Source organism: Charadrius vociferus, unplaced genomic scaffold, assembly GCF_000708025.1.
Source record: "Charadrius vociferus isolate BGI_N301 unplaced genomic scaffold, ASM70802v2 scaffold42, whole genome shotgun sequence".
In the NCBI taxonomy this organism is placed as follows: domain Eukaryota; kingdom Metazoa; phylum Chordata; class Aves; order Charadriiformes; family Charadriidae; genus Charadrius; species Charadrius vociferus.
Window position 1 is genome coordinate 2,161,344 of NW_009647469.1, and position 8,756 is coordinate 2,170,099.

The window sequence follows — 8,756 nt, forward strand, 5'->3', positions numbered from 1 at the left end:
TTGCAAATATACAGAAACAAACTCTTAGACATAGAAAGACTGTTTCAGTTTTCTGAAGGCATTTAAAAATCATACTCTCAGGAAACATATTCTAAATTCAGCCCACAGTGTTAAAAATTACATAAGGCACAGGCTTCATAGTAAAACTGGGTGAAGGAAAGAGTTTGATGAAACATCATATCATGTGCTACTGAGAAATAGAAACATACTGAGAAACAGAATTAATACTGTGGTGGAAGGAATAGTGACTTAAAGGTATGAAAGACTCCTCCCCTTATCAAACATACCTACAGCCCATGAAGGAAGAAATTCTAATGACTAACACAACTGCCACTGTTTTCCATGTATGTCATCTCTCCTCTTCATCAGCTTCTTAAGCAGAGAATACTGAGATCACACTATAACACCAGATCTTATGTCATCTTCAGTTAATCGGATAACTTTACTTCAGCGCCCTATCCTCCTCTGTTCAAAACATTATTTCTGAAATTTTGCTAACATCCATAGCTTATTAGGTTTCAATATTCCTTGGAGAAAGGTAGCATTGTTGGTTATATAAAGCATAACTGAAACTGTTCCCTGGATGAAGCCATTTACTTTGAGTACAGCTCCTATGTTGCTTATATTGAAATACATGCTTTCCGGTGTAATATGATTTAGAAAAATGTCACAACTCATCACAGCATTCTACAGCATTTGGTCTATTCTGCTGTAACTTTTAAGTATATAGGGCTAATTATTTTTCTTTGGGGTGTGGTTGCTTTACCCTGTAATGAGTTAATTACCTTTTGTTTCTTTACTTTTTCTATTTCCCACATAAAAGCTGTGGAGATACATAAAGGGGAAACTTTTAGATGGCACTAGCTGTGACTTCAGGTCAAATCTAGGGTTCATTTACACCAAAACAGTGAGTTGTATTGTACTTTACAGTGGTTTAGGACTGTGGATCACAATACTGAAGCTATTGTGAATGAAAAGGAAACCAACTGTCATCCTTGCACTACTAGAGATGACGACTTCCATTTTATTACTTGTATAGATAAATCCTTTTGCTCTGGGCTGAATATTTCCTTTTCACATTTATGTGATGACCAGTAGACCACTGACAGGTTCATTTTATTTGAATACACGTACCATCATTTACCTCATCCCACGCAGGACTTGTACGTCCTGTGACAATTTTCATTTAAATGCTTATTTTTCACTTGTTTTTTGACTTCTCATTCTTTTCAATACAGTCTAGTGATAGAATTTCTCCCTTTAGTCATACTTTTCCCTTTTGTAGAGATTCCATTTCTCTGCATGGCTGAATTTATCCTGTTTATATAAAAACTAATCCTGGCAGGTTAACTCCTTGAGTACTTACATCTGTAGACACCTAAAGCCTGCAAGCTTTTGCTTGTTATCCACCTCCAAAGATTTTATTGGGTATGTGAAAAGGGCAATACTGGCATTTTTATTCTGGAGAGGTATAGCTCACAGTCACAGAACATTAAAACAGATGACCCTCCTTGTCAGTTTTGGAAATGAAATGACTCGTTGTTTGACAGTGGCTTTTCTTTTGAGATGCAGTACTAGCTCTTTTACACTTGTGCTGTGCATCTAAATTATTGAGCTGTACATAGCTTTTACAGTTCTTGTTTTTATATGTAGCTAGGCAGTAATGTAATTAAATAATACACCTCTGAAATAAGAGACATCATTGTCTTTTACATTACATTCAAATGTTTAAGCCTTAGTTTTGCTGGTTTTGTTTTTTGTTGTTTTTTTTTTTTTTTTTTTAAAAAAAGTTCCTGGCTTGGTTTTGTTTCTGTAACCTGAGATAAACTTCCTTTTTTTTTTTCAGACTCTTTCAGAACCACAGCAAGCCTTTCCTTTCTCTGTGAATTCTTTCAAAATGCTGCTGGTATGATTATTTCCTTTGTGTGAATTCATCCATGTGGTAGGTGGTCAGAACATACTCTCAACAAGGTTTGGACTGCTCATTTGACCTGCAAGGTAAACTGTGAGCAGGTTGGTAAACAGAGGAAAGTAACTCTAAAAGCCCTGATAGAATTCAATCTGGGCAGGGATGTCAAGGGCAACAAGAAAATGTTCTATAGGTATACTGCTGATAAAAGGAAGACTTGGGAAAATGTGAGCCCTCTCCAGAAGGAAACAGGAGACCTGGTCACCCGGGATATGGAGAAGGCTGAGGTACGCAATGATATTTTTGCCTCACTCTTTACTGGTAGGGGCTCTAACCACACCGCTCAAGTCCCAGAAGGCAAGGGCAGGGACTGAGAGAATGAGGAACTGCTCACTGTAGGAGAAGACCAGGTTTGAGACATCTAAGGAACCTGAAGGTGCACAAGTCCATCCGACCTGATGAGATTCATCCATGGGTCCTGATGGAACTGGTGGATGAAGTTGCCAAGCCACTATCCACCATATTTGAGAAATTCTGGCAGTCTGCTGAAGTTTCCACTGACTGGAAAAGGGGAAATATAAGCCCCATTTTCAAAAAGGGAAAAAAGGAAGACCAGGGGAATGACAGGCCAGTCAGTTTCATGTCTCTGCCTGGCATGATCATGGAGCAGATCCTTCTGGAAATTCCACTAAGGTACATGGAAAATAAGGAGGTGATTGGTGACAGCCAACATGGCTTCATGAAGGGTAAATCGTGTCTGGCAAAATGGCCTTCTATGACAGCATTACAGCATTGGTGAATAAGGGAAGAGCAACTGACATCTCCCCGGACTTGTGCAAAGCATTTGACACTGTCCTGCACGATATCCTTGTCTCTAAATTGAGGACCACTGAGTGGATAAGGAATTAGCTGGATGGCCACACACAGAGAGTTGTGGTCAACGGCTCAATGTCCAAGTGGCAAACAAGTGGTGATCCTCAGGAGTCAGTACTGGGACTGGTGCTGTTTAACATCTTTGTTGGTGACATGGACAGCGGGTGAGGCCACATCTGGAGTATTGTGTCCAGTTCTGGGCTCCCAGGTTCAAGAAGGACAGGGAACTGCTGGGGAGTATCCAGCAAAGGGCTACAAAGATGATTAGGGGATTAGAACATCTCTCTTATGAGGAAAGGCTGAGGGACTTGGGTCTCTTTAGTCTAGAGAAAAGAAGATTGAGGGGGATCTTATTAATGCTTATAAATACTTAAAGGGAGGGTGACAGGGGGATGGGAGCAGTCTTTTTTCAGTGGTGCCCAGTGACAGGACAAGAGGTAACGGGCACAAACTTGAACATAGGAAGTTCCGTCTTAACATTTCCGACTTGGTGGTATTTGTTGGTTAGAGTGATCAGGCAATGTGTGCTCGCAGCCCAGAGACCCAACAGTATCCTAGGCTGCATCAAAAGAAGTGTGGCTAGCAGGTTGAGGAACCTTTACTCCACTCTGGGGGGAGTCCACCTGGGGTGCTGCATCTAGCTCTGGAATCCCCAACATAAGAAGGACATGGACCTGTTGCAGCGAGTCCAGAGGAGGGGCACAAAGATGATCAGAGGGCTGGAGCACCTCTCCTATGAAGACAGGCTGAGAGAGTTGGGGTGGTTTAACCTGGAGAAGAGAAGGCTCCAGGGAGACCTAATAGCAGCCTTCCAGTATCTGAAGAGGGCTGACAGGAAAGATGGAGAGGGACTTTATCAGGGAGTGTAGTGATAGGACAAGGGGTAACGGTTTTAAATGGGAAGAGGGTAGATTTAGATGAGATATTAGGAAGAAATTCTTTACTGTGAGGGTAGTGAGACAAGGGAACAGATCACCCAGGGAAGCTGTGGATGCCCCATCCCTGGAAGTGTTCAAGGCCAGGTTGGACGGGGCTTTGAGCAACCTGGTCTAGTGGGAGGTGTCCTTGGCCATGGGAGGGGGCTTGGAACTAGATAATCTTCAAGGTCCCTTCCAACTTTAACCTTTTTATGATTCTATGATTCTATGACTCAACTTTGGCTCTGTAAAGAGACTGGATAAATCAATGAAGAGGTGCTATGGATGTATGAAAGCATGGGATAGACTTCAGTCCATGTTTTCTTCTTTTGCTATTTTACAAAGTTGATCTTCCTTCACCCCACTCCCATCTATCCCTGAACAATAACATGTTAGTTGAACTTCATTTTAAATACCTCTAATTTTTCATATTAATCAAACATTATGCTCTCCCTACATAATCTGATTTTTGTATTCCTTCACTTAGCATTTGTGTAGTTGTTTGTTACTTGTCCCTTTGCTGAGGATACTTGGCCTGGTTGCTAGGTGTCAAGGGAGGATCAAGGCCTAAATCTTCCCTTTGTTTTACTATATTTCCCTTTTCTGCTTCCTCACATTTGTGGGATGAAACAAAGCATGAAGTGCTTTACTGAAAAATCTCCTTTATTCTCCTGAGTACTCTTATTCCATTCCCTACTTCTTTCATCTGGCACATGAATTTCTTAGCTGTTGCACATTTAGTACTTCTAAATCTGTTCCCAGATGTCCAGATGTTATTAATTAGATCTGGAAAATATGATGCAAAACCCTCTCTCTGAATATTAGCTGGAATTTAAATATGAATGAAGATCCCTACTTGACCTTGCTGAGACAAAGAGTGTCAGGAATTCTGCAGGGCCATCTTATAACTGCATGTAAGGCTCCCTCTGCTAACTGAGTTTGTGCTAATTTTTTGAACGAAAGCTTTTTAATGGCATACAAATTTTTTAAAACTCCAGAAATATATTTTCAGTGAAGAATTAAGGCATCATAATATTTTGGTTGAAAAAGCCAGGTAAAAGCTGATTTGGGAAAGCTATCATAGAGGATATGGAAGATGTAATTTTTTCAGCTTGGGCCTAAATATTACAAGCATATATTTGAAGTGAAAGTGTGAGAAAAAGGATGTAACTTTCAGGTTTGAGGGTTTATATTATACAAGTAAGAAGAACTATTTTCTATAAATTGGATGTAAATTTTCAATCCACATTTTTTAGGGAAGTACTGTTATTCCAATGCCAGGTATGCAATTAATTTACAAAGACTGGAAGCTATCATGTACAAGCAAGTTTATGGTGAGGCAAGAAGATCTCTGATCTTAAGGGTTAACTGTCTCTGATCTGTCCTTCTTTCTTCTCCATCAGTTTTTACTCCACACAAAACACCTGTGATGTATTTGTTACCTACTGAATTAGGCACCAAGTGAAGAGTGAAGTTCACAACGGATCTTTGCATTCAGAGAGACCTTGAAAGTTTTGCAGATAGCAGACGTAAAAATGTTTAATTCCTTGTTTAAGCTGAAGTGCTCTCTACTAGCTGTCATATATCTTAAACAGGAGGAAACACTTTTATTCTATTATTAATAGACACAAAGCTCTAAACTGGGTTTTGTGAGATAATTACTTTCAAGGCTTTGGGGTCACTCTTATCGTATAAGCAGGATACTGATCACCTTATTTATGATAAGGGACAGTTTTATTTTTCAGCACCACAGTCAAGACTGTTAGTCTTTATTTTCTCTCCTTCCAAGGACAATCTACTGGGAATAATCCGTTACAGATTGAAGTGTGCAAGAGTATAAACTGCACTGCCTACAGATGAACTTGGAGTATTTTAAGGGGGAGCGAGTGTTGGAAAGTGTAGAATAATTCAAATTAGGCTCCTCTTCATGAGGTAGAAGTATTTGCTAATAAAATTTCAGTCTAATATACAGAAGTCATTTTTGATACAAAATCCAATACATGTATATAAACCAAAAAATATGATACGTACAATAGTGTACATATCTACTGAGTCATTGAGAGAAATCTTGTTATTTCTTAATGTAGACGAGGTGTGGAAGCTAATTTGGTGAATCACATCTCCCTGGTGTCTAAAGCAACAAGTGGGTATTCTCTGACCTTGTTTAAAAATGCAAAAGCCATTAGCTGCCAAAAATTTCTGCAATTCAATTTTTAGCATCTCGGTTTGGGTATGATTTTGCAAACCTTATCAGATATGCCAGATATGTGTGCATTTGAGCTCTTTTTTTTTTTTTCTTTTTTCCCTACCTCAGAATAGTTCAGCAACAGATTCATCGTGCTACCTTTTATTGTCTTCATTTTCTGTGAGCTCTGTGAGTACTCAAATGTTCATGATTAACAAAAATGTAAAAATGTCATTAATAGTTCTGTTACTTATTTAGTACTGGGACACATTTCTTGTAAGTGACACCTTCTGGGTGTCACTTCTATTTCAGGCAGTGATGCTAGAACATGCAACTTTGCTGACACGTAGTTGTTTTCAGGGTTTTCACAATCAAAGCTAATGTATTAGCAATGTAACACAAGCACTATTCATTGGAGGATGTGATTAATTTGATTAATGCGAGAATATATGATTTGTAGGCTAAGAAATATGTTAATCTAGTCAGTGATCAAGAGAAACTCCCTCAAAACATCCAGAAAAGAGGTGAAAATGGTATTTTTCTCATTCCATTCCATAATACATTATGATTTTAAACTTGTTACAAGTCAGTTCAATTCTTCAGCATAATGTTGGCCTCCTGTTTAACACCTCTTGTTATGTGTTTCAAGACTATACATTTTTAATATTCTTTTTGCTCTATCAGTGTTAAAATCTCACCCTGCGCTTTCTTAATACTCTCCAATTGTCCTTTTTGCCTGTATGTGCATTAAGTCTTAATCACAAAGTGCTGAAGATAGCTGTGGCTATATTTAGACTTTCGTACTTACAGTATCAATAGTGAACATGTATGTACATAAGGATTGCAATTTCTCTTTGTTATGTGTGCATTTCTGTGTCTATGTAAAATAATTAAAATATATACAACTGTATGTATACATATACCTCATGCTGAGAGATTCTTTCCTCTTATCAGGTTCAGAAGTCATAATGCATAGCTTTAGCATTTCAACTGCATTATGAATGTCACTTCAGATATGACATTGACTAAGGTTTCTTATAAGTAGTAAAGGTATGGTGTCTTCATACATTATGATTTTACTTCTTTTGTCTCTAGATCTCTACTTTTTAGATCAGATTGTCTTTTTTTTTCCCACATGTTCAAAATGGAAGTATTATACATAGAATCACACAACCATTGTTTAAGTTGGAAAGGACCTGGGGAGGTCTTCTAATCCAGCCCCCTAATCAGGGAAGCTCTTACTAGATTGGTTGCTCAGAGATTTGTCCAAAGATGCAGATTTCAGAACTTTTCTTTTCGTGTTTAACCACGTTTCTGGTTAAAAAAGCAAATAAACAAAAATTAAAAAAAAAAACCACCCCACCAAAACAACTTACTATCTAATCAGAATTTTCTGGGAATGGATTATCCCAGGAAAAGAGGTCTGTGCACCTTTAAGAGGGGTATAGCACCATCTTCTTTGTGTTCTCTGATCAGGTACCTGCAGAAAGCCCTATTGTCTCTCCTGAGCCTTCTCTTCTTCAAGCTGAACAGATCCAGTTCTCTCAGCCTCTCCTTAGAAACCCTGTGCTCCAGTCTTTGAGCAACTTGGTGCCCTCTGATGGACTTGCTTTAGTATGCCAGTAACCTTCCTACACCGGGGAGCCCCAAACTGGACACAGCATTCCAGATGCAGACTGAAAAGTGCTGAATAGGAGGGGGAAGATCACTTTCCTGGGTCTGCTGACTACCCTTTTAATAATACAGCCTGTGATGTGTTTGGTCTCCTTCACTGCAAAGGCACATCGCTGGCTCATTTTGAACTTACTATTCACCTGTATCCCAGATTTCTTTCTACAGAACTGCTTCCTAGACAACTGGCCCCCAGCCTATGCTGTTGCCTGGGGTTATTCCACCCCAGATGCAGAACTTTGATGTGCTTTTATTTAACTTCAAGAGGTTCCTGTTAGCTCATGGCTCCAGCCTGTCCAAGTCCCTCTGAACAGTAGCCCTTCCCTCCAGCAAACTGATTCCTCCTCTCACTCTGGCATTGTCCACAAGCTTGCTGAGAATGCTCTTCATTTGACTCACCAATCAATTAATCACAGAGTAGGAGATTGTAAGTGGGATGTAAGACAAGCTTGTGCTCAAACAGGGGTTGAGTTCTGTGTTCAAAAAGCTGTATAGATGTTACTTCGCTTACCTTTTAGGAATAATATAAATTCAGGAAAGAAAGGTCTCCTATTCACGATTAAAAAACATGTAGCTATATTAGCTAAAAATTGGTGTAAATTTGACATTTCATTGTTTGGTTGAACAGAAATAGTTCAAGGGCATGTAGTAGGGCATGTAGTGATAGGATGAGGGGGAATGGCTATAAACTGGAAGAGGGCAGGGTTAGATGAAACGTTAGGAAGAAGGTTTTTACTTTAAGGGTGGTAAGGCACTGGAACAGGCTGCCCGAAGAGGTTGTTGAGGCCCCATCCCTGGAGACGTTCAAGGCCAGGCTGGATCTGGCCTTGGGCAACCTGGTCTAGTGGGAGGTGTCCCTGCCTATGGCAGGGGGGTTGGAACTCGATGATCTTCAAGGTCCTTTCCAACCTAAACCATTCTATGATTCTATGATAAGTTCAGATTTTGTTGAAATTAGAAAATGTTTTAGATTTTTTCTTTACAGCATGAAAAAAACTTTAAGAGTTGGTCCTAAATGAAACAGTCCCTCTGATCCAAAACCTATTTGTTATTTGACCAGTTATGTTTTAATATATCAAGTAGGACCAAATGAAAATATTGAAGGGTTTGGATTTGGGCAGGGGGAAGGTTGGTTGTTTCATTGTTGTTGTTGTGTTTTTTTTTAATTATTAAAACCTAACTTTTAAACGCCCTCCCCCCC